Source organism: Garra rufa, unplaced genomic scaffold (genome assembly GCF_049309525.1).
Source record: "Garra rufa unplaced genomic scaffold, GarRuf1.0 hap1_unplaced_002, whole genome shotgun sequence".
NCBI lineage: Eukaryota > Metazoa > Chordata > Actinopteri > Cypriniformes > Cyprinidae > Garra > Garra rufa.
The window spans coordinates 11,683,779-11,711,314 of NW_027394277.1; positions in this window are offsets into that span (position 1 = coordinate 11,683,779).

Genomic DNA, 27,536 nt, shown 5'->3' on the forward strand with positions numbered 1-27,536 from the left:
GTGATTTTTTAAAGATATAGTAAAAAATATTTTTATATCTTTAAAGTGCAGCATCCAAACTCTTTAAAACTTTTTTCACACAGAGATCTAATCATTCTGAGCAAGTGCTGGAAATAAAAAATGTATACAAGCTTCTATGAATTAAAGAAAATTTAAAAAAGAACTCAGAAACCTGCTGTCACTCTGGTGAATGTCTCTACAGTATGTGTGTGCGTTGAGTCAGGCACAGAGAAGCTCATTATTGCAGGGGGGAGGGGTGAGAGGCAGAGAGGGAGAGAGGGGTAGAAAGTGAAACATGCTATCTTGCTTATAGACCATCTTTGAGAAATGCACATATATATATATATATATATAGTGTAATCGAAATAAATACGTCTGATCTTTGAGAGTCTGATATTTTGAGAAAATATAAAGGGTCACTAAGTCTTTCATTGTTTGTATTTTGCAGTTGTTGTTTTTTTATTTTTTTATTTTTTTACTGAACTATACCATGAACTTGTCCTATTCAGTCACATAGCAAAAGATTAAGAAAAATTAAACTTTTAGCATTAGCGATTTATCTTCATTGATAGACATTTATTTTCATAGTGTTATTTATTGAATATAAAATTTAAATTAACAACTTCAAGACAAACTTGGACAACAAAACAAGCTTTGCTGTTATCTGTTCAAAACATCTGAAAATTATAAAATTTTAAGATGAGATATATATATATATATATATATATATCGCCCCTTTCAATACTCAACTTGTTTTTAAAGATATTTTGAAAGAATGAAGCGTTTATAGAGCACTTTATTGTGTATTGCTGTACACCCACATGGACTGTGTTCATGTTCATGTTAATTCACAGTACATTAATCATATATGATTACTTTTTTCGCTTAATATTAATTAACATTAATAAATGCTATTTATTTATTGGTCATGTTAACTAATATAGTTAATTTTAACAAATAAAACTGAATGGCAACATTTTATATTTTGTGTGTATGTGTCTGTGTGTTGATTTTAAAGTCTAACCCTTTCAATTCTGTAAACTTTAAATCCAAACTAGCAGAGGGTTACTGTGAATGCATGTGCCAACTGGGCACCGTCTTCCTTATTGATTCTTAGTTATGTAGCGCTTAAGAGTGATGTCTTATAACAGGAGGAGTCACCAGCAAAGCAATATCCACACAAAAATTGTACAGATAGGTAACGATGACATTTAAGCAGAAGTGGTGGACGTAAAGCAAGCAATAATAACATTTTGTTATCATCATGAATCATGTTCTTATCATCATCAGAGTATAGGGAAAATTTTGCATATTGGTTCACAGTTGGCATTATCTGAAGTCCTTGCATTGATTGCATTTAATTAAATCAACATTATATTTGGTCAGTCTGATCTTGAGGCCTTAGAGATGTTAAATTGTGAAGATCTTGAGTTTTCATTGAGTTGTTATAACTTAGCCATAAAATGTCTGATCTGCCACAAATTTCACAGGTTTGGTAAGAGTCCTGGCCTGAAGACACCTAAAGACCAATATTCAGATATTATCATAGCGCCACTTGTTGGCAGCAGGATATATCATATCTTTCACTAACTCAAACATACCAAGGTCAATCTGCACCAAACTTCATATGTTTGATAATAGTGATGGCCTGAACACATCTACATGCCAATAATTAGTTACAGGCATAGCGCCACCATCTTTCAGCAGCAAGTTTGGCACATTTAAATGACTTATGACAGATTTTTTCTATATTTACTGTATTAAAAGCATACTGCCCACCGTTTGCTGATTTCCTGAAGCCACCGGTCGGCGGTGAGCCCGGGTGCGAGGGCCCGTTCATCGCTGCTCGCAGCTTTAATTATTATTATTAGGGCCCGAGCACCGATGGTGTGAGGACCCTATTGAATCTGCTCCGTTTATTATTATTAGGGCCCGAGCACTACAGTGCGAGGACCCTATTGGAATTGCTCCGTTTATTAGGGCCCGAGCCCAAAAGGGCGAAGGCCCTATTGTTTTTCTAAGGATTATTATTATTAGGGCCCGAGCCCAAAAGGGCGAAGGCCCTATTGTTCTTCTAAGGGTTATTATTTTTTTTTTTTTTTTTTTTTTTTTTTTTTTCTTTTTTTCAACCTTCCGGGCACTTTTGGGGGCCTTAACATACTCAAAAACTCTTGAAAATTTGCACACACGTTGGAATCTGCGGCCATCAGGACGCCAAAGAGGCTGGGACCCGGGCGTGGTTCAGGGCCTCTACAGCGCCCCCTGGAACACAGTTTGAAAACTTGATGTACTGCGCACACATACTTGCATGTATTGATATGAAACTCGGTACACATATAGATCTCACTGAGCCAAACAACTTTTGTACTCTATGTCATAGGCTCCACCTGACAGGAAGTGAGATATTTAGGGCTGTTTAAAAAGCGCATGCTCTGGAATTTAACGTACTCCTCCCAGGAATTCCATGGGATTGTCACCAAACTCGGTCAGCATGATCTCAAGACATTGGGGATGCTAAATTGCGAGGAGATTTTTGATATCTCGAACGGTTTGGCCGTGGCAAGGCGACAAAGTTATGGCGAGAAATGAGAAACAGGAAGTGTCTAATAACTGTTGACCACATTGCCTGATTCTGATGAAACTTCACCAGTTTGTTCGTTGTATGATGCCGATTCCATAAATGTGACTATTATGAGTCAAAGTTATAGCGCCACCAACTGGCAGCAGGAAGTGTGTCATTTTCAAAATGCTTTGAAATCAGCCTCTTAATTTTACTCGATTTTTTTTAAACTTCATCAAAATCATGTCAAAACACGGCCGATAAGAATATGTAAAGGGGTCGATGATAAATCGAATGCTGTTGCCATGGCAACATGTCAAACTTTAAAATTAGATTCCTGTCTTTTCGAGGCAGTTAACATGCTTAGAATTTCATGAAACTCAACACACACATCAATATTAATGATAGTTAGACACTGGCAAAAGGTCATAAATGGACGTGGAGCAGGCACTCTATAGCGCCATCTTTTGACAAAAGTTGGGGGGTTAGTTTTTCCTACAGTCACCAAACTCTGTACATATATTAATCTCATCAATTTGGACAACTTTCTAAATCAAACTCATTAGCTGAGACCAACAGGAAGCCGGCTATTTTGATTTGAATGTGGATTTTTGGAAAAATCAGGCTGTAAACAAATTCACACTCCTTCTAAGAAAAATAAGGTATTCACACCAAACTTTTTTAACATGAAGAGAAGATTCTGAAGATGTTAAATTGCGAGCGAATTTGGGATATCTTGAACGGTGTTGACGTGGTGATTTTTTAAAGATGTAGTAAAAAACATAACCGTAATTTTTTTATATCTTTAAAGTGCAGCATCCAAACTCTTTACAACTTTTTTCACACAGAGATCTTATCATTCTGAGCAAGTGGTGTAAATATCAATTTTATACAAGCTTCTATGAATTAAAGAAAATTAAAAAAAGAAATTAGAAACCTGCTGTCACTCTGCCTGTGCCTGTCTGTGTTCAGTCACCATTGAGTCACTGAAGAGTGACTGAAGGGGGGAGGGGTGTAAGGGAGAGAGACCAGTGGAACATGCTGTTTTGCTTAAGACCATCTTTGAGGAAGATGCACATTGCTGTAGCGTAATCGACATAAATATGTCTGATATTTTGAGAAAATATAAAGGGTCATTAAATCTTTCATTGTTTGTATTTTGCAGTTGTTGTTTTTTATTTATTTTTACTGAACTGTACCATGAACTTGTCCTATTCAGTCACATAGCAAAAGATTAAGAAAAATACAACTTTTAAGCATGAGTGAATAATCTTCATTGTAGACAATATTTTCATAGTGTTATTTATTGAATATAAAATTATAATAATTAAAAATTTCAAGACAAACTTTGACAACAAAACAAACTTTGCTGTTATCTGTTCAAAACATCCGAAAACCATCATTTTAAGATCAGTTATATATATATCGCCCCATTAAAACACTCAACTTGATTTTTAAAGATATTTTGAAAGAATTAAGCGTTTATAGAGCACTTTGTGTATTGCTGTACACCCACATGAACTGTGTTCATGTTCATGTTAATTCACAGTACATAAACTAAAAGATACTAATTTACCTTTAAACAATATATGAATACTTTTTTTTAGCTTAATATTAATTAACATTAATAAATGCTATTTAATTATTGTTCATGTTAACTAATATAGTTAATGTTAACAAATGAAACTGGATGGCAACATTTTATATATTGTGTGTATGTGTCTCTGTGTTGATTTTAAAGTGTAACCCTTTCAATTCTGTAAACTTAAAATCCAAACTAGCAGAGGGTTACTGTGAATGCATTTGCCAACTGTGCACCGTTTTCCTTATTGATTCTTAGTTATGTAGCGCTTAAGAGTGATGTCTTATAACAGGAGTCACCAGCAAAGCAATATCCACATACAAATTGTACAGATAGGTAACGATTTAAGCAGAAGTGGTGAATGTAATGCAAGCAATAATAACATTTTGTTATCATCATGAATTACATGTTCTTATCATCATCATCAGAATATAGGGAAAATGTTCACATTTGGTTCACAGTTGGCATTATCTGAAGTCCTTGCAGGGGATTAGGTTTATAGCAAACTCCTCCTAGACATTTAATGAAATCAACATTATATTTGGTCAGTCTGATCTAGAGGCCTTAGAGATGTTAAATTGTGAAGATCTTGAGTTTCAGTAAAGGGCGTGTCCGTGGCGGCCTGACAAAGTTTGATGTTTCGCCATGGACATAAGTGTAATAACTCAGCCATAAAATGTCTGATCTGCCTCAAACTTCAGAGGTTTGGTAAGAGTCCTGGCCTGAAGACACCTAAAGGCCAATATTCAGATATTATCATAGCGCCACCTGTTGGCAGCAGGATATATCATATCTTTCACTAACTCAAACATACCAAGGTCAATCTGCACCAAACTTCATATGTTTGATGAAAGTGCCAGCCTGAACACATCTACATGCCAATAATCAGTTATAGGCATAGCGCCACCAGCTGGCAGCAGGATATTTGGTACATTTAAGTGACTTTGACATATTTCTCCTATTTTTGCTGTATTAAAAGCATACTGCCCACCATTAGCTGTGTTCCTAAAGCCACCGGTCGGCGGTGAGCCCGTGTGCGAGGGCCCGTTCATCGCTGCTTGCAGCTTTAATTATTATTATTATTATTTTTTTTTCAATGTTTTGGGGGATTTCGGGGGCCTTAACATACACGAAAACTCTTGAAACTTTGTACACACATTGGAACCTGCGGCCATCAGGGCCGGACAGACTTTGACATGGGGGGGTCACCTGGGGGGGGCATGGCACAGCGTTAAAAATTGCGACTTTTGAAGGGCTCTGGAGCGCACAACGGTTGACCTACAGTCACCAAAATTCATACACATATAGACCTCATCAGGCCGAACAAATTTCACACTCATAGTCCGTGCTTCGCCAAACAGGAAGTCGGCTATTCAGGGATGTCTAAAAAGTGCATGCAATGGAATTTGAAATACTCCTACTAGGCCTTTCAACCGATGGCCACCAAACTCGGTCAGCATGATCTCAAGACATTGGGGACGCAAAATTGCCAGGGGATTTTTGATATCTCGAACGGTTTGACCGTGACGGGGCGACAAATTTATGGCGAGAAATGAGAAACAGGAAGTGCCTAATAACTTTGACATACTTTGTCTGATTTTGACCAAACTTCAGCAGTTTGTTCATCGTCTGATGCCGATCACAGAGATGTGACTATTATGAGTCAAAGTTATAGCGCCACCAACTGGCAGCAGAAAGCGTGACGTTTTTGGAACGCTTTAAACTCAGCCTCTTAATTTTACTCAATTTGCTTCAAACTTCATCCCAATAATGTCAAAACACGACCGATAAGAATCTGTGAAGGGCGTTATCCATAACTTTTATCATGTTGCCATGGCAACGTGTCAAACTTTAACTTTAGTTTTTTGTGTTTTTGAGCCACTTAAAATGCTTAGAATTTCATGAAACTCAACACACACATCTGTATTAATGACAGTTAAACACTGATAAAAGCCCATAAATGGGCGTGGAGCAGGCGCTCCATAGCGCCACCTTTTGACAAAAGTTGGGGGGTTACTTTGTCCTACAGTCACCAAACTCGGTACATATATTGGACTCATCAAGCCGGACAACTTTCTAATTTACACCCATTAGCTACGACCAACAGGAAGTCAGCTATTTTTATTTAAATATGGATTTTTGGAAAAATCAAGCTGTGGAATTTGAAATACTCCTCCTAGACCTTTCCACCGATGGCCACCAAACTCGGTCAGCATGATCTCAAGATATTGGGAATGCAAAATTGCCAGGGGATTTTTGGTATCTCGAACGGTTTGGCCTTGGCAGGGCGACAAATTATGGCGAGAAATGAGAAACAGGAAATGTCTAATAATTTTGACACACTTTATCTGATTTTGACCAAACTTAAGCAGTTTGTTCGTCGTATGATACCGATCACAGAGATGTGACTATTATGAGGCAAAGTTATAGCGCCACCAACTGGCAGCAGGAAGTGTGTTGCTTGCAAAACGCTTTTAAATCAACCTCTTAATTTTACTCAAATTGCTTCAAACTTCATCAGAATAATATCAAAACACGGCCGATGAGAATCTGTGAAGGGGTCCTTGATACATCAAATGCTGTTGCCATGGCAACATGTCAAACTTTAACATTTGTTTCCTGTGTTTTTAAATATAGCTGTGAATAAATTCATATCACTCATAGCAGAATCAGACAGTTCACACCAAACTTTGTCAACATGATGCCAAGATACTGAAGATGTTAAATTGTGAACGGCTTTGGGACATCTTGAACGGTGTTGATGTGGTGATTTATGAAAGTAACAATAAAAAAGATGAAGAGTTATTTTCATATATCTTTAAATTGCATTATTCTGACTCATCAAAACTTTTTACATATAAAGAACAAGAAATTCTTAGGAAATACGTGTAGTTTCAAAATGTTATCATGCTCAGAGGCCCCAAAAACATTAAAAGTGTCACATAAATTTGTCAGATTAAAGCTCTAATACCAGGGATGAACACTAGAGGTCCTCATAAGATAAGGAATCGTTTGACCTCTAATGCTATTTAGCTCATTCTCAGTGTATAAGAATGAAAATAATCCATAGAATCAGTTGATATAGACTGTACTGTCAGTGTACTTTTACATAATTATTTTGTATAGGTGCTTAAAGAGCATTAAAATCTTTTTTTAATCTTTTAAGGAAAAATTATATGATTTATATACATATATACAATCTCACTGATAGAATAAAAAATCTTATAAGTATGACACTATACTGCTCAGTTCACTTAATTAGAATGAGAAACAAATACATCAACTAAGTTAATATGTATTTATTTTTAATATATTTGTTTATAATTATGTCACAGATGCTTATAGATCATTAAAATAATATTTAAAAATGGATGTAGATCCTAAAACATGGTAACTATTTAGAAAAGGGTCTCTTTTGTTAACATTGGTTAATGAACTAACACACGAACGAACAACGAACAATATATTTGTACTCGATTTTCTTCAAACTTCATCAGAATGATGTAAAAACACGGCCGATGAGAGTCTGTAAAGGTGTCCCTGATGCATCAAATGCTGTTGCCATGGCAAATAAATAAAAATACAAAATACATTCAAATATTTGTTTCCTGTGTTTTTGAGGCAGATAGCGTGCCTAGAATTTTATTTTCCATTTTCAATTTTCAATGATTTATTATAAATTTAAAGTGCAGCATCCTAACTCTTTGAAACTTTTTTCATACAAATAACTATTCATTCTGATCAAACACAGTTCATTTCATAATTATACAAAACTCCACGAATGAAAGAAAATTAAAAAACAAATCTGATCTCACTCTGCTCTGCACTCTATGTGTGTGTTTGTGTGGTAAGTGGCTGAGTGTAAGGAGGTGGGATGGGTGGTAAGAGAAAGAGTCAGACAGGAGGAGAGACAGTTAGGGTTAGTCCAAAGGGTTATTGTGAATGCATGTGCCAACTGGGCACCGTTTTCCTGATGCTATCGGGATGGCGACTGCCAGACGGCGAGGGCCCGGTCAACGCTGCTTGCAGCTTTAATTAGGGCCCGAGCCCAAAAGGGCGAAGGCCCTATTGTTCTTCTAAGGATTCTTATTTTTTTTTTTTTTTTTTTTTTTTTTTCAACCGTTGGGGCACTTTTGGGGGCCTTAACATACTCAAAAACTCTTGAAAATTTGCACACACGTCGGAATCTGCCGTCGTCCGGACGCCACAGAGGCTGGGACCCGGGCGTGGTTCAGGGCCTCTACAGCGCCTCCTGGAACACAGTTTGAAAACTTGATGTACTGCGCACACATACTTGCGTGTATTGATATGAAACTCGGTACACATATAGAACTCATCGAGCTGAACAACTTTTGTACTCTATGTCATGGGCTCCACGCAACAGGAAGTGAGATATTTAGGGCTGTTTAAAAAGCGCATGCTCTGGAATTTAACGTACTCCTCCCAGGAATTCCATGGGATTGTCACCAAACTCGGTCAGCATGATCTCAAGACATTGGGGACGCTAAATTGCGAGGGGATTTTTGATATCTCGAACGGTTTGGCCGTGGCAAGGCGACAAAGTTATGGCGAGAAATGAGAAACAGGAAGTGTCTAATTACTGTTGCACACATTGCTTGATTCTTATGAAACTTCACCAGTTTGTTCGTTGTAAGATGCCGATTCCATAAATGTGACTATTATGAGTCAAAGTTATAGCGCCACCAACTGGCAGCAGGAAGCGTGTCATTTTCAAAATCCTTTGAAATCAGCCTCTTAATTTTACTTGATTTTCTTCAAACTTCATCAAAATAATGTCAAAACACGGCCGATGAGAATATGTAAAGGGGTCGATGATAAATCAAATGCTGTTGCCATGGCAACGTGTCAAACTTTAAAATTTGATTCCTGTCTTTTCGAGGCAGATAACATGCTTAGAATTTCATGAAACTCAACACACACGTCAATATTAATGATAGTTAGACACTGGCAAAAGGTCATAAATGGGCGTGGAGCAGGCACTCTATAGCGCCATCTTTTGACAAAAGTTGGGGGGTTAGTTTTTCCTACAGTCACCAAACTCTGTACATATATTGTTCTCATCAATCTGGACAACTTTCTAAATCAAACTCATTAGCTAAGACCAACAGGAAGCCGGCTATTTTGATTTGAATGTGGATTTTTGGAAAAATCAGGCTGTAAACAAATTCACACTCCTTCTAAGAAAAACAAGGTATTCACACCAAACTTTTTTAACATGAAGAGAAGATTCTGAAGATGTTAAATTGCGAGCGAATTTGGGATATCTTGAACGGTGTTGACGTGGTGATTTTTTAAAGATGTAGTAAAAAACATAACCGTAATTTTTTTATATCTTTAAAGTGCAGCATCCAAACTCTTTACAACTTTTTTCACACAGAGATCTTATCATTCTGAGCAAGTGGTGTAAATATCAATTTTATACAAGCTTCTATGAATTAAAGAAAATTAAAAAAAGAAATTAGAAACCTGCTGTCACTCTGCCTGTGCCTGTCTGTGTTCAGTCACCATTGAGTCACTGAAGAGTGACTGAAGGGGGGAGGGGTGTAAGGGAGAGAGACCAGTGGAACATGCTGTTTTGCTTAAGACCATCTTTGAGGAAGATGCACATTGCTGTAGCGTAATCGACATAAATATGTCTGATATTTTGAGAAAATATAAAGGGTCATTAAATCTTTCATTGTTTGTATTTTGCAGTTGTTGTTTTTTATTTATTTTTACTGAACTGTACCATGAACTTGTCCTATTCAGTCACATAGCAAAAGATTAAGAAAAATACAACTTTTAAGCATGAGTGAATAATCTTCATTGTAGACAATATTTTCATAGTGTTATTTATTGAATATAAAATTATAATAATTAAAAATTTCAAGACAAACTTTGACAACAAAACAAACTTTGCTGTTATCTGTTCAAAACATCCGAAAACCATCATTTTAAGATCAGTTATATATATATCGCCCCATTAAAACACTCAACTTGATTTTTAAAGATATTTTGAAAGAATTAAGCGTTTATAGAGCACTTTGTGTATTGCTGTACACCCACATGAACTGTGTTCATGTTCATGTTAATTCACAGTACATAAACTAATTTACCTTTAAACAATATATGAATACTTTTTTTAGCTTAATATTAATTAACATTAATAAATGCTATTTAATTATTGTTCATGTTAACTAATATAGTTAATGTTAACAAATGAAACTGGATGGCAACATTTTATATATTGTGTGTATGTGTCTCTGTGTTGATTTTAAAGTGTAACCCTTTCAATTCAGTAAACTTAAAATCCAAACTAGCAGAGGGTTACTGTGAATGCATTTGCCAACTGTGCACCGTTTTCCTTATTGATTCTTAGTTATGTAGCGCTTAAGAGTGATGTCTTATAACAGGAGTCACCAGCAAAGCAATATCCACATACAAATTGTACAGATAGGTAACGATTTAAGCAGAAGTGGTGAATGTAATGCAAGCAATAATAACATTTTGTTATCATCATGAATTACATGTTCTTATCATCACCATCAGAATATAGGGAAAATGTTCACATTTGGTTCACAGTTGGCATTATCTGAAGTCCTTGCAGGGGATTAGGTTTATAGCAAACTCCTCCTAGACATTTAATGAAATCAACATTATATTTGGTCAGTCTGATCTAGAGGCCTTAGAGATGTTAAATTGTGAAGATCTTGAGTTTCAGTAAAGGGCGTGTCCGTGGCGGCCTGACAAAGTTTGATGTTTTGCCATGGACATAGGTGTAATAACTCAGCCATAAAATGTCTGATCTGCCTCAAACTTCAGAGGTTTGGTAAGAGTCCTGGCCTGAAGACACCTAAAGGCCAATATTCAGATATTATCATAGCGCCACCTGTTGGCAGCAGGATATATCATATCTTTCACTAACTCAAACATACCAAGGTCAATCTGCACCAAACTTCATATGTTTGATAATAGTGCTGGCCTGAACACATCTACATGCCATTTATAGGCATAGCGCCACCAGCTGCCAATGGGAAGTTTGGCACATTTAAATGACTTATGACATATTTCTCATATATTTACTGTATTAAAAGCATACTGCCCACCGTTTGCTGTTTTCCTAAAGCCACCGGTCGGCGGTGAGCCCGGGTGCGAGGGCCCGTTCATCGCTGCTTGCAGCTTTAATTATTCTTCTTCTTCTTCTCCAAAATGAAAAGTCTTTTTGAGGGCCTAAACATGCCCGAAAACTCACGAAACTTTGCACACGCATCAGACCTGGCGAAAATTTACATCTGATATGGTTTTCAAAAGTGGGTGTGGCAAAATGGCTCGATAGCGCACCTATAAAATTTCAACGGAGTGCGCCTCGAGCTACGTTTCACGTACATGTACGAAACTCGGTACACATATGTAACACACCAATACCTACAAAAAAGTCTCCTGGTGCAACATCCGAAACCCAACAGGAAGTCCGTTATATTGACTTTCCTGTACGATTTTTGTGCAGTTTTTGCCATTTTCAGGCCTCGTACTTTAACGAACTCCTCCTACAGTTTTTATCCGATCATCTTCAAATTTGCTGAGTGTCATCATAAGGCCTTTGCGATGTTAAATTGCGAAGCTTTAGAGTTTTCGTCGATGGGCGTGTCCGTGGCGGCCTGACAAACTTTGATGTTTCGCCATGAAAAAGGAAGTTGCTATAACTCAGGCATACGATGTCCGATCTGCCTCAAACTTCACATGTTTGATGACAGTCCGGTCCTGAACACATGTCAGTGCCCAAATTCAGTTATAGTCATAGCGCCACCTGCTGACAACAGGAAATGACATCTTTAACACTGTTACGGACTCTTAGCAACATATTGAAAAGCGTTAACAAGTCGTAAATAGGCTAGCAACATGCTACAAACATGCTAAAACATGCTAGCAACACTTAGCTAAGAGCTAAAGCATGCTATTAATACAAATACAAAAGGAAATTGCTGTAACTCATGTATATACTGTTGAATCTGACCCAAACTTAATATTCAACATGCTACAAAAATAATAAAGCATGCTAGCAACACTTAGCTAATATGCTAAAGCATGCTAATAATACAATAAAACAGGAAGTTACTCTAACTCAGGCATACCATGTCCAATCAGCCCCAAACTTAACATGTTTGATAAGAATCCTGGCCTAAACACACGCCCATGCCTGTATTCAGTTATAGTCATAGCGCCACCAGCTGGTAACAGGAAGCCATATGTTTAATACTGTTGTGGATGACTAGCAACATTTAAAAAAAAAATCAACAACTGTTAAAAAGGGTACAAACATGCTAGAAACATGCTATAACATGTTAGCAACATTTAGCTAAGTTCTAAAGCATGCTCTTAATGCAATGAAACAGGAAGTTACTGTAACTCAGGCAGGCAATGTCCAATCAGCCCCAAACTTCACATGTTTGATAACAGTCGTGACCTGAAGATGTCTACATGCCAATATTCAGTTATAGTTATAGCGCCACCTACTGTCAACAGGAAGTGACATGTTTAACACTGTGACACACTATTAGCAACACACTAAAAAAGCCATTGAGTGCTAAACTAGTTTAAAACGTACTCAAACATGCTAGCAACACTTACTTAGTGCTAAAGCATGTTGTTAAAGACATAAAACAGGAAGTTACTGTAACTCAGGCATGCAATGTCCAATCAGCCCCAAACTTCACATGTTTGATAAGACTCTTGGCCTGAAGATATATACATGCCCATATTCAGTTATAGTCACAGCGCCACCTGCTGACAACAGGAAGTGATGTTAAATGGTGTTACGGACTCCTAGCAACATATTAAAAAGCTTTAGCAAGTTTTAAATAGGCTAGCATCATGCTAGAATCATGTTAAAACATGCTAGCAACACTTAGCTAAGAGCTAAAGCATGATATTAATACAAAGAAAAATAAGTGTAACTCATGCATACAATGTCCAATCTGACCCAAGCTTAATATGTTTGATAAGAGTGCTGGTCTGAACACAAGCCAATGCCCATATTCAGTTATAGTGATAGTGCCACCAGCTGGCAACAGGAAGTCACATGTTTAATCCTGTTGTGGATGCCAAGAAACATTTTAAAAATATCAACAAGTGTTAAATAGGGTAGCAACATGCTAGAAACATGTTAGCAACATTTAGCTAAGTGCTAAAGCATACTCTTAATGCAATGAAACAGGAAGTTACTGTAACTCAGGCATGCAATGTCCAATCAGCCCCAAACTTAATATGTTTGATAAGAGTCCTGGCCTGAATACATTTACATGCCAGTATTTAGTTATAGTCATAGCGCCACCAGCTGGCAACAGCAAATTACTTGTTTTACACTAACTTAAGCATGCAATGTACAATTTGCACCAAACTTGACAAGTTTGCCAATAGTCCTGGCCTGAAGACATCTAAAAGCCAATATTTTGTAACAGCGCCACCTGTTGGCAGCAGGATATGTCATGACTTACACTCAAGCATGCCATGTTCAAGCTTCACCAAACTTCATTTGTTTCATGAAAGCACTGGCCTGAACACATCTGCATGCCAATATTCAGTTATAGGCATAGCGCCACCAGCTGGCAGCAGGAAGATTGGCACATATCAATGACTTTGACATATTCCTCCTACATTTACTGTGTTAATAGCATAGTGCCCACCATTCGCCACCGATCGGCGGTGAGCCCGAGTGCGAGGGCCCTACCATCGCTGCTTGCAGCTTTAATTAGGGCCCGAGCACCGATGGTGTGAGGACCCTATTGGATCTGCTTCGTTTATTATTATTATTATTATTATTAGGGCCCGAGCACCGATGGTGTGAGGACCCTATTGGATCTGCTTCGTTTATTAGGGCCCGAGCACCGATGGTGTGAGGACCCTATTGGATCTGCTTCGTTTATTATTATTATTATTAGGGCCCGAGCACCGATGGTGTGAGGACCCTATTGAATCTGCTCCGTTTATTATTATTATTATTAGGGCCCGAGCCCAAAAGGGCGAAGGCCCTATTGTTCTTCTAAGGGTTCTTATTTTTTTTTTTTTTTTTATTTTTTTAAACCTTCTGGGCACTTTTGGGGGCCTTAACATACTCAAAAACTCTTGAAAATTTGCACACACGTCGGAATCTGCGGCCATCAGGACGCCACAGAGGCTGGGACCCGGGCGTTGTTCAGGGCCTCTACAGCGCCCCCTAGAACACAGTTTGAAAACTTGATGTACTGCGCACACATACTTGCACGTATTGATATGAAACTCGGTACACATATAGATCTCACTGAGCCAAACAACTTTTGTACTCTATGTCATGGGCTGAACGCAACAGGAAGTGAGATATTTAGGGCTGTTTAAAAAGCGCATGCTCTGGAATTTAACGTACTCCTCCCAGGGTTTCCATAGGATTGTCACCAAACTCGGTCAGCATGATCTCAAGACATTGGGGACGCTAAATTGCGAGGGGATTTTTGATATCTCGAACGGTTTGGCCGTGGCAAGGCGACAAAGTTATGGCGAGAAATGAGAAACAGGAAGTGTCTAATTACTGTTGCACACATTGCTTGATTCTTATGAAACTTCACCAGTTTGTTCGTTGTATGATGCCGATTCCATAAATGTGACTATTATGAGTCAAAGTTATAGCGCCACCAACTGGCAGCAGGAAGCGTGTCATTTTCAAAATCCTTTGAAATCAGCCTCTTAATTTTACTTGATTTTCTTCAAACTTCATCAAAATAATGTCAAAACACGGCCGATGAGAATATGTAAAGGGGTCGATGATAAATCAAATGCTGTTGCCATGGCAACGTGTCAAACTTTAAAATTTGATTCCTGTCTTTTCGAGGCAGATAACATGCTTAGAATTTCATGAAACTCAACACACACATCAATATTAATGATAGTTAGACACTGGCAAAAGGTCATAAATGGGCGTGGAGCAGGCACTCTATAGCGCCATCTTTTGACAAAAGTTGGGGGGTTAGTTTTTCCTACAGTCACCAAACTCTGTACATATATTGTTCTCATCAATCTGGACAACTTTCTAAATCAAACTCATTAGCTAAGACCAACAGGAAGCCGGCTATTTTGATTTGAATGTGGATTTTTGGAAAAATCAGGCTGTAAACAAATTCACACTCCTTCTAAGAAAAATAAGGTATTCACACCAAACTTTTTTAACATGAAGAGAAGATTCTGAAGATGTTAAATTGCGAGCGAATTTGGGATATCTTGAACGGTGTTGACGTGGTGATTTTTTAAAGATGTAGTAAAAAACATAACCCTAATTTTTTTATATCTTTAAAGTGCAGCATCCAAACTCTTTACAACTTTTTTCACACAGAGATCTTATCATTCTGAGCAAGTGGTGTAAATATCAATTTTATACAAGCTTCTATGAATTAAAGAAAATTAAAAAAAGAAATTAGAAACCTGCTGTCACTCTGCCTGTGCCTGTCTGTGTTCAGTCACCATTGAGTCACTGAAGAGTGACTGAAGGGGGGAGGGGTGTAAGGGAGAGAGACCAGTGGAACATGCTGTTTTGCTTAAGACCATCTTTGAGGAAGATGCACATTGCTGTAGCGTAATCGACATAAATATGTCTGATATTTTGAGAAAATATAAAGGGTCATTAAATCTTTCATTGTTTGTATTTTGCAGTTGTTGTTTTTTATTTATTTTTACTGAACTGTACCATGAACTTGTCCTATTCAGTCACATAGCAAAAGATTAAGAAAAATACAACTTTTAAGCATGAGTGAATAATCTTCATTGTAGACAATATTTTCATAGTGTTATTTATTGAATATAAAATTATAATAATTAAAAATTTCAAGACAAACTTTGACAACAAAACAAACTTTGCTGTTATCTGTTCAAAACATCCGAAAACCATCATTTTAAGATCAGTTATATATATATCGCCCCATTAAAACACTCAACTTGATTTTTAAAGATATTTTGAAAGAATTAAGCGTTTATAGAGCACTTTGTGTATTGCTGTACACCCACATGAACTGTGTTCATGTTCATGTTAATTCACAGTACATAAACTAATTTACCTTTAAACAATATATGAATACTTTTTTTTTAGCTTAATATTAATTAACATTAATAAATGCTATTTAATTATTGTTCATGTTAACTAATATAGTTAATGTTAACAAATGAAACTGGATGGCAACATTTTATATATTGTGTGTATGTGTCTCTGTGTTGATTTTAAAGTGTAACCCTTTCAATTCAGTAAACTTAAAATCCAAACTAGCAGAGGGTTACTGTGAATGCATTTGCCAACTGTGCACCGTTTTCCTTATTGATTCTTAGTTATGTAGCGCTTAAGAGTGATGTCTTATAACAGGAGTCACCAGCAAAGCAATATCCACATACAAATTGTACAGATAGGTAACGATTTAAGCAGAAGTGGTGAATGTAATGCAAGCAATAATAACATTTTGTTATCATCATGAATTACATGTTCTTATCATCATCATCAGAATATAGGGAAAATGTTCACATTTGGTTCACAGTTGGCATTATCTGAAGTCCTTGCAGGGGATTAGGTTTATAGCAAACTCCTCCTAGACATTTAATGAAATCAACATTATATTTGGTCATAGAGTGCGGATCGGGCCGCATGTTTCTGTCCGAGCCCGGCCCGAGTCCGACAGAGCAGTAACCGAACCCGACCCGAGCCCGACAAGCATTAAGATATTTATGTCCGAGCCCGATCCCAGCCCGACACAGTTAAAATCTCTTTTTACTCATACTAATGACACATGCACTTTTTTGTGTGGAAAGCCCGCTTTTATTAAGCCACTGTAAAAAAAGCGTTCGGAAATGTCAACAGATGAGAGCATCAGTGCACACTGGGCAAAAAGCGCCGTTATAACACGGGCGCACTATCGCGCTGAGGTGACCGAGCCCGACCCGAACCCGAGCATCCTTTCTAAATATCTGTCCGAACCCGGCCCGACCCGTCGGGTTCCGTCGGGTCCCGTCGGGCTCGGCTCGGGTATCCATCCTCTATTTGGTCAGTCTGATCTAGAGGCCTTAGAGATGTTAAATTGTGAAGATCTTGAGTTTCAGTGGCGGCCTGACAAAGTTTGATGTTTCGCCATGGACATAGGTGTAATAACTCAGCCATAAAATGTCTGATCTGCCTCAAACTTCAGAGGTTTGGTAAGAGTCCTGGCCTGAAGACACCTAAAGGCCAATATTCAGATATTATCATAGCGCCACCTGTTGACACCAGGATATATCATATCTTTCACTAACTCAAACATACCAAGGTCAATCTGCACCAAACTTCATATGTTTGATAATAGTGCTGACCTGAACACATCTACATGCCATTTATAGGCATAGCGCCACCAGCTGCCAATGGGAAGTTTGGCACATTTAAATGACTTATGACATATTTCTCATATATTTACTGTATTAAAAAGGAAGGAAAGGAAAGGAAGTGAGGTGAGGCCAAGTATGGTGACCCATACTAGGAATTTGTGCTCTGCATTTAACCCATCCAAGTGCACACACACAGTAGTGAACACACACACACCGTGAACACACACCCGGAGCAGTGTAAAAGCATACTGCCCACCGTTTGCTGTTTTCCTAAAGCCACCGGTCGGCGGTGAGCCCGGGTGCGAGGGCCCGTTCATCGCTGCTCGCAGCTTTAATTAGGGCCCGAGCACCGATGGTGTGAGGACCCTATTGGATCTGCTTCGTTTATTATTATTATTATTATTATTATTCTTCTTATCCGGAATGAATCGCATTTTTGAGGGCCTAAACATACCCGAAAACTAACGAAACTTTGCACACACATCAGACCTGGCGAAAATGGACGTCTGATATGGGTTGCAGAAGTGGGTGTGGCAAAATGGCTCAATAGCGCCACCTTTACACGTTCCGCGGTGTGCGCATTCAGCTGTGATCATCGTACATGCACAAAAATCGGTACACACATGTAACACACCAATACCTACAAAAAAGCCTCTTGAGATAAAATCCGAAACCCAACAGGAAGTCGGTTATTATTAATTTTCTCAGCAAAATTTGTGTCATTTTTGCAATTTTCAGGTGTCATACTTGAACGAACTCCTCCTAGAAATTTATTCCGATCAACACCAAATTTGGTGAGTCTAATCTAAATCCCTTTGTGACGTTAAATTGTGAAGATCTAGAGTTTTCATCGGAGGGCGTGTCCGTGGCGGCCTCGCAAATTTCGATGTTTCGCCATGAAAAAGGAAGTTGCTATAACTCAGGCATAAAATGTCCGATCTGTCCCAAACTTCACATGTGTGATAACACTCCTGACCTGAAGACATCTACATGCCCATATTCAGTTATGGTCATAGCGCCACCTGCTGGCAACAGGAAGTGTCATGCTGTACTCTACAACAAACTCCTCCTAGAGATTTATACAGATCAACACCAAAATCGGTCAGTCTAATAAAAAGGCTTTAGTGATGTTAAATTGCGAAGATCTTGAGTTTTCGTTAAAGGGCGTGTCCGTGGCGGCCTGACACATTTCGAGGTCTCGCCATGGATATAAAACTTGTTATAACTCAGCCATAAAATGTCCGATTTGCCTCAAACTTCACATGTTCGATTAAAGTCCTAGCCTGAACACATCTGAAGGCCAATATTCTATTATAATCACAGCGCCACCTGTTGACAACAGGAAATGACTTGTATCAAACTCCTCCTAGAGATTTAATGATATCAACATTATGTTTGGTCAGTCTGATCTAGAGGTCTTAGAGATGTTAAATTGCGAAGATCTTGAGTTTTCGTTAAAGGGCGTGTCCGTGGCGGCGTGACAAAGTTTGATGTTTCGCCATGGACATAGAAGTTGTTATAACTAAGCCATAAAATGTCCGATCTGCCTCAAACTTCACAGGTTTGGTAAGAGTCCTGGCCTGAAGACACCTAAAGGCCAATATTCAGATATTATCATAGCGCCACCTGTTGGCAGCAGGATATATCATATCTTTCACTAACTCAAACATACCAAGGTCAATCTGCACCAAACTTCATATGTTTGATGAAAGTGGTGGCCTGAACACATCTACATGCCAATAATCAGTTATAGGCATAGCGCCACCAGCTGGCAGCAGGAAATTTGGCACATTTAAGTGACTTTGACATATTTTTCCTATTTTTACTGGATTAAAACATACTGCCCACCATTAGCTGTGTTCCAAAAGCCACCGGTCGGCGGTGAGCCCGTGTGCGAGGGCTCGTTCATCGCTGCTTGCAGCTTTAATTATTATTATTCTTCTTCTTCTCCAAAGTGAATCGCATTTTAGAGGACATAAGCATTCCCGAAAACTCACAAAACTTTGCACACACATCAAACCTGGCGAAAATTTACGTCTGATTTGGGTTTCAGAAGTGGGTGTGGCAAAATGGCTCGACAGCGCCACCTTTAGACGTTCAGCGGTGTGCGCTTTCAGCTGTGATTCACGTACATGCACGGAAATCGGTACACACATGTAACACACCAAAACCTACAAAAAAGCCTCTTGGAGCAAAATCCGGAACCCAACAGGAAGTCGGTTAATATTAATATTCTCAACAAAATTTGTGTCATTTTTGCCTTTTTCAGGTGTCGTACTTGAACGAACTCCTCCTACAGATTTATTCGGATCAACGCCAAATTTGCTGAGTCTAGTCTAAAGCCCTTTGTGACGTTAAATTGTGAAGATCTAGAGTTTTCATCGGAGGGCGTGTCTGTGGCGGCCTCGCAAATTTCGATGTTTCGCCATGAAAAAGGAAGTTGCTATAACTCAGGCATACAATGTCCTATCTGTCCCAAACTTCACATGTGTGATAACACTCCTGACCTGAAGACATCTACATGCCCATATTCAGTTATAGTCATAGCGCCACCTGCAGGCAACAGGAAGTGTCATGCTGTACTCTACAACCAACTCCTCCTAGAGATTTATTCAGATCAACACCAAAATCGGTCAGTCTAATATAAAGGCCGTAGCGATGTTAAATTGTGAAGATCTTGAGTTTTCGGTAAAGGGCGTGTCCGTGGCGGCCTGACAAATTTCGAGGTCTCGCCATGGATATAAAACTTGTTATAACTCAGCCATAAAATGTCCGATTTGCCTCAAACTTCACATATTAGATAAGAGTCCTGGCCTGAACACATCTGAAGGCCAATATTCTATTATAATCACAGCGCCACCTGTTGGCAACAGGAAATGACTTGTATCAAACTCCTCCTAGAGATTTAATGATATCAACATTATATTTGGTCAGTCTGATGTAGAGGCCTTAGAGATTTTAAATTGCGAAGATCTTGAGTTTTCGTTAAAGGGCGTGTCTGTGGCGGCGTGACAAAGTTTGATGTTTCGCCATGGACATAGAAGTTGTTATAACTCAGCCATAAAATGTCCGATCTGCCTCAAACTTCACAGGTTTGGTAAGAGTCCTGGCCTGAAGACACCTAAAGGCCAATATTCAGATATTATCATAGCGCCACCTGTTGGCAGCAAGATATATCATATCTTTCACTAACTCAAACATACCAAGGTCAATCTGCACCAAACTTCATATGTTTGATGAAAGTGGTGGCCTGAACACATCTACATGCCAATAATCAGTTATAGGCATAGCGCCACCAGCTGGCAGCAGGAAATTTGGCACATTTAAGTGACTTTGACATATTTCTCCTATTTTTACTGTATTAAAAGCATACTACCCACCATTTGCTGTGTTCCTAAAGCCACCGGTCGGCGGTGAGCCCGTGTGCGAGGGCCCGTTCATCGCTGCTTGCAGCTTTAATTATTATTATTATTATTATTATTATTATTCTTCTCCAAAATGAATCGCATTTTTGAGGGCTTAGACATACCCGAAAACTCATGAAACTTCGCACACACATCAGACCTGGCGAAAATTTACATCTGATATGGGTTTCAGAAGTGGGTGTGGCAAAATGGCTCGACAGCGCCACCTTTACACGTTCCGCGGTGTGCGCTTTCAGCTGTGATTCACGTACATGCACGGAAATCGGTACACACATGTAACACACCAATACCTACAAAAAAGCCTCTTGGAGCAAAATCCGGAACCCAACAGGAAGTCGGTTAATATTAATATTCTCAACAAAATTTGTGTCATTTTTGCCTTTTTCAGGTGTCGTACTTGAACGAACTCCTCCTACAGATTTATTCGGATCAACACCAAATTTGCAGAGTCTAGTCTAAAGCCCTTTGTGACGTTAAATTGTGAAGATCTAGAGTTTTCATCGGAGGGCGTGTCCGTGGCGGCCTCGCAAATTTCGATGTTTCGCCATGAAAAAGGAAGTTGCTATAACTCAGGCATACAATGTACTATCTGTCCCAAACTTCACATGTGTGATAACACTCCTGACCTGAAGACATCTACATGCCCATATTCAGTTATAGTCATAGCGCCACCTGCAGGCAACAGGAAGTGTCATGCTGTACTCTACAACCAACTCCTCCTAGAGATTTATTCAGATCAACACCAAAATCGGTCAGTCTAATATAAAGGCCGTAGCGATGTTAAATTGTGAAGATCTTGAGTTTTCGGTAAAGGGCGTGTCCGTGGCGGCCTGACAAATTTCGAGGTCTCGCCATGGATATAAAACTTGTTATAACTCAGCCATAAAATGTCCGATTTGCCTCAAACTTCACATATTAGATAAGAGTCCTGGCCTGAACACATCTGAAGGCCAATATTCTATTATAATCACAGCGCCACCTGTTGGCAACAGGAAATGACTTGTATCAAACTCCTCCTAGAGATTTAATGATATCAACATTATATTTGGTCAGTCTGATGTAGAGGCCTTAGAGATTTTAAATTGCGAAGATCTTGAGTTTTCGTTAAAGGGCGTGTCTGTGGCGGCGTGACAAAGTTTGATGTTTCGCCATGGACATAGAAGTTGTTATAACTCAGCCATAAAATGTCCGATCTGCCTCAAACTTCACAGGTTTGGTAAGAGTCCTGGCCTGAAGACACCTAAAGGCCAATATTCAGATATTATCATAGCGCCACCTGTTGGCAGCAAGATATATCATATCTTTCACTAACTCAAACATACCAAGGTCAATCTGCACCAAACTTCATATGTTTGATGAAAGTGGTGGCCTGAACACATCTACATGCCAATAATCAGTTATAGGCATAGCGCCACCAGCTGGCAGCAGGAAATTTGGCACATTTAAGTGACTTTGACATATTTCTCCTATTTTTACTGTATTAAAAGCATACTACCCACCATTTGCTGTGTTCCTAAAGCCACCGGTCGGCGGTGAGCCCGTGTGCGAGGGCCCGTTCATCGCTGCTTGCAGCTTTAATTATTATTATTATTATTATTATTATTATTCTTCTCCAAAATGAATCGCATTTTTGAGGGCTTAGACATACCCGAAAACTCATGAAACTTCGCACACACATCAGACCTGGCGAAAATTTACATCTGATATGGGTTTCAGAAGTGGGTGTGGCAAAATGGCTCGACAGCGCCACCTTTACACGTTCCGCGGTGTGCGCTTTCAGCTGTGATTCACGTACATGCACGGAAATCGGTACACACATGTAACACACCAATACCTACAAAAAAGCCTCTTGGAGCAAAATCCGGAACCCAACAGGAAGTCGGTTAATATTAATATTCTCAACAAAATTTGTGTCATTTTTGCCTTTTTCAGGTGTCGTACTTGAACGAACTCCTCCTACAGATTTATTCGGATCAACACCAAATTTGCAGAGTCTAGTCTAAAGCCCTTTGTGACGTTAAATTGTGAAGATCTAGAGTTTTCATCGGAGGGCGTGTCCGTGGCGGCCTCGCAAATTTCGATGTTTCGCCATGAAAAAGGAAGTTGCTATAACTCAGGCATACAATGTACTATCTGTCCCAAACTTCACATGTGTGATAACACTCCTGACCTGAAGACATCTACATGCCCATATTCAGTTATAGTCATAGCGCCACCTGCAGGCAACAGGAAGTGTCATGCTGTACTCTACAACCAACTCCTCCTAGAGATTTATTCAGATCAACACCAAAATCGGTCAGTCTAATATAAAGGCCGTAGCGATGTTAAATTGTGAAGATCTTGAGTTTTCGGTAAAGGGCGTGTCCGTGGCGGCCTGACAAATTTCGAGGTCTCGCCATGGATATAAAACTTGTTATAACTCAGCCATAAAATGTCCGATTTGCCTCAAACTTCACATATTAGATAAGAGTCCTGGCCTGAACACATCTGAAGGCCAATATTCTATTATAATCACAGCGCCACCTGTTGGCAACAGGAAATGACTTGTATCAAACTCCTCCTAGAGATTTAATGATATCAACATTATATTTGGTCAGTCTGATCTAGAGGCCTTAGAGATGTTAAATTGCGAAGATCTTGAGTTTTCGTTAAAGGGCGTGTCTGTGGCGGCGTGACAAAGTTTGATGTTTCGCCATGGACATAGAAGTTGTTATAACTCAGCCATAAAATGTCCGATCTGCCTCAAACTTCACAGGTTTGGTAAGAGTCCTGGCCTGAAGACACCTAAAGGCCAATATTCAGATATTATCATAGCGCCACCTGTTGGCAGCAAGATATATCATGTCTTTCACTAACTCAAACATACCAAGGTCAATCTGCACCAAACTTCATATGTTTGATGAAAGTGGTGGCCTGAACACATCTACATGCCAATAATCAGTTATAGGCATAGCGCCACCAGCTGGCAGCAGGAAATTTGGCACATTTAAGTGACTTTGACATATTTCTCCTATTTTTACTGTATTAAAAGCATACTACCCACCATTTGCTGTGTTCCTAAAGCCACCGGTCGGCGGTGAGCCCGTGTGCGAGGGCCCGTTCATCGCTGCTTGCAGCTTTAATTATTATTATTATTATTATTATTATTCTCCAAAATGAATCGCATTTTTGAGGGCTTAGACATACCCGAAAACTCATGAAACTTCGCACACACATCAGACCTGGCGAAAATTTACGTCTGATATGGGTTGCAGAAGTGGGTGTGGCAAAATGGCTCGATAGCGCCACCTTTACACGTTCCGCGGTGTGCGCTTTCAATTGTGATTCACGTACATGCACGAAAATCGGTACACACATCTAGCTCACCAATACCTACAAAAAAGCCTCTTGGAGCAAAATTTGACACCCAACAGGAAGTCGGTTATTTTTAATTTTCTTAGCAAAATTTGTGTAATTTTTGCCATTTTCAGGCGTCATACTTGAACGAACTCCTCCTAGAGATTTATTCGGATCAACGGCAAATTTGGTGAGTCTAATCTAAAGCCCTTTGTGACGTTAAATTGCGAAGATCTAGAGTTTTCATCGGAGGGCGTGTCCGTGGCGGCCTGGCAAATTTCGATGCTTCGCCATGAAAAAGGAAGTTGCTATAACTCAGGCATAAAATGCCCGATCTGCCCCAAACTTCACATGTGTGATAACACTCCTGACCTGATGACATCTACATGCCCATATTCAGTTTTACTCATAGCGCCACCTGCTGGCACCAGGAAGTGTCATGCTGTACTCTGCAACAAACTCCTCCAAAAGATTTAATCAGATCAACACCAAAATCTGTCAGTCTAATATAAAGGCCTTAATGATGTTAAATTGCGAAGATTTTGAGTTTTCGTTGAAGGGTGTGTCCGTGGCGACCTGGCAAATTTCGTGGTCTCGCCATGGATATAAAACTTGTTATAACTCAGCCATAAAATGTCCGATTTGCCTCAAACTTCACATGTTCGATAAGAGTCCTGGCCTGAACCAATCTGAAGGCCTATATTCTATTATAATCACAGCGCCATCTGTTGGCAATAGGAAATGACTTGTACCAAACTCCTCCTAGAGATTTAATGATATCAACATTATATTTGGTCAGTCTGATCTCGAGGCCTTAGAGATGTTAAATTGTGAAGATCTTGAGTTTTCGTTAAAGGGCGTGTCCGTGGCGGCCTGACAAAGTTTGATGTTTCGCCATGGACATAAAAGTTGTTATAACTCAGCCATAAAATGTCCGATCTGCCAAAAACTTCACATGTTTGGTAAGAGTCCTGGCCTGAAGACATCTAAAGGCCAATATACAGATATTATTATAGCGCCACCTATTGGCAGCAGGATATATCATATCTTGCACTAACTCACACATACCAAGGTCAATCTGCACCAAACTTCATATGTTTGATCAAAGTGCTGGCCTGAACACATCTACATGCCAATAATCAGTTATAGGCATAGCGCCACCAGCTGGCAGCAGGAAGTTTGGCACATTTAAGTGACTTTGATCTATTTTTCCTACATTTACTGTATTAAAAGCATACTGCCCACCGTTTGCTGTGGTCCTAAAGCCACCGGTCGGCGGTGAGCCCGTGTGCGAGGGCCCGTTCATCGCTGCTTGCAGCTTTAATTATTATTAGGGCCCGAGCCCAAAAGGGCGAAGGCCCTATTGTTCTTCTAAGGATTCTTATTTGTTTTTTTTTTTTTTTTTTTTTTTTTTTTTTTTCAACCGTTGGGGCACTTTTGGGTGCCTTAACATACTCAAAAACTCTTGAAAATTTGCACACACGTTGGAATCTGCCGTCGTCCGGACGCCACAGAGGCTGGGACCCGGGCGTGGTTCAGGGCCTCTACAGCGCCCCCTGGAACATAGTTTGAAAACTTGATGTACTGCGCACACATACTTGCACGTATTGATATGAAACTCGGTACACATATAGATCTCACTGAGCCAAACAACTTTTGTACTCTATGTCATGGGCTGAACGCAACAGGAAGTGAGATATTTAGGGCTGTTTAAAAAGCGCATGCTCTGGAATTTAACGTACTCCTCCCAGGGTTTCCATAGGATTGTCACCAAACTCGGTCAGCATGATCTCAAGACATTGGGGACGCTAAATTGCGAGGGGATTTTTGATATCTCGAACGGTTTGGCCGTGGCAAGGCGACAAAGTTATGGCGAGAAATGAGAAACAGGAAGTGTCTAATTACTGTTGCACACATTGCTTGATTCTTATGAAACTTCACCAGTTTGTTTGTTGTATGATGCCGATTCCATAAATGTGACTATTATGAGTCAAAGTTATAGCGCCACCAACTGGCAGCAGGAAGCGTGTCATTTTCAAAATCCTTTGAAATCAGCCTCTTAATTTTACTTTATTTTCTTTGAACTTCATCAAAATAATGTCAAAACACGGCCGATGAGAATATGTAAAGGGGTCGATGATAAATCAAATACTGTTGCCATGGCAACGTGTCAAACTTTAAAATTTGATTCCTGTCTTTTCGAGGCAGATAACATGCTTAGAATTTCATGAAACTCAACACACACGTCAATATTAATGATAGTTAGACACTGGCAAAAGGTCATAAATGGGCGTGGAGCAGGCACTCTATAGCGCCATCTTTTGACAAAAGTTGGGGGGTTAGTTTTTCCTACAGTCACCAAACTCTGTACATATATTGTTCTCATCAATCTGGACAACTTTCTAAATCAAACTCATTAGCTAAGACCAACAGGAAGCCGGCTATTTTGATTTGAATGTGGATTTTTGGAAAAATCAGGCTGTAAACAAATTCACACTCCTTCTAAGAAAAATAAGGTATTCACACCAAACTTTTTTAACATGAAGAGAAGATTCTGAAGATGTTAAATTGCGAGCGGATTTGGGATATCTTGAACGGTGTTGACGTGGTGATTTTTTAAAGATGTAGTAAAAAACATAACCGTAATTTTTTTATATCTTTAAAGTGCAGCATCCAAACTCTTTACAACTTTTTTCACACAGAGATCTTATCATTCTGAGCAAGTGCTGTAAATATAATTTTTTTACAAGCTTCTATGAATTAAAGAAAATTAAAAATCGAAATCAGAAACCTGCTGTCACTCTGGGTCTCTGTGTGTGTGCGTAGTTGAGTCACAGTAAGAGAGACTGAAGGGGGGAGGGGTGAAAGGAAGAGAGAGAGTGAAACCCATTACCCCATTACAATACTCAACTTGATTTTTAAAGATATTTTGAAAGAAAGAAGCGTTTATAGAGCACTTTGTGTATTGCTGTACACCCACATGAACTGTGTTCATGTTCATGTTAATTCACAGAACATAAACTAATGTTAAAATATACTATTTTACCATTTTTTGGCTTAAAATTAAAATTAATAAATACTATTTAATTATTGTTCATGTTAACTAATATAGTTAATGTTAACAAATGAAACTGGTTGGCAATTTTATATATTGTGTGCATGTGTCTATGTGTTGATTTTAAAGTTTAACCCTTTCAATTCAGTAAACTTTAATTCCAAACTGGCTGAGGGTTACTGATGCATGTGCCAACTGGGCACCGTTTTCCTAATT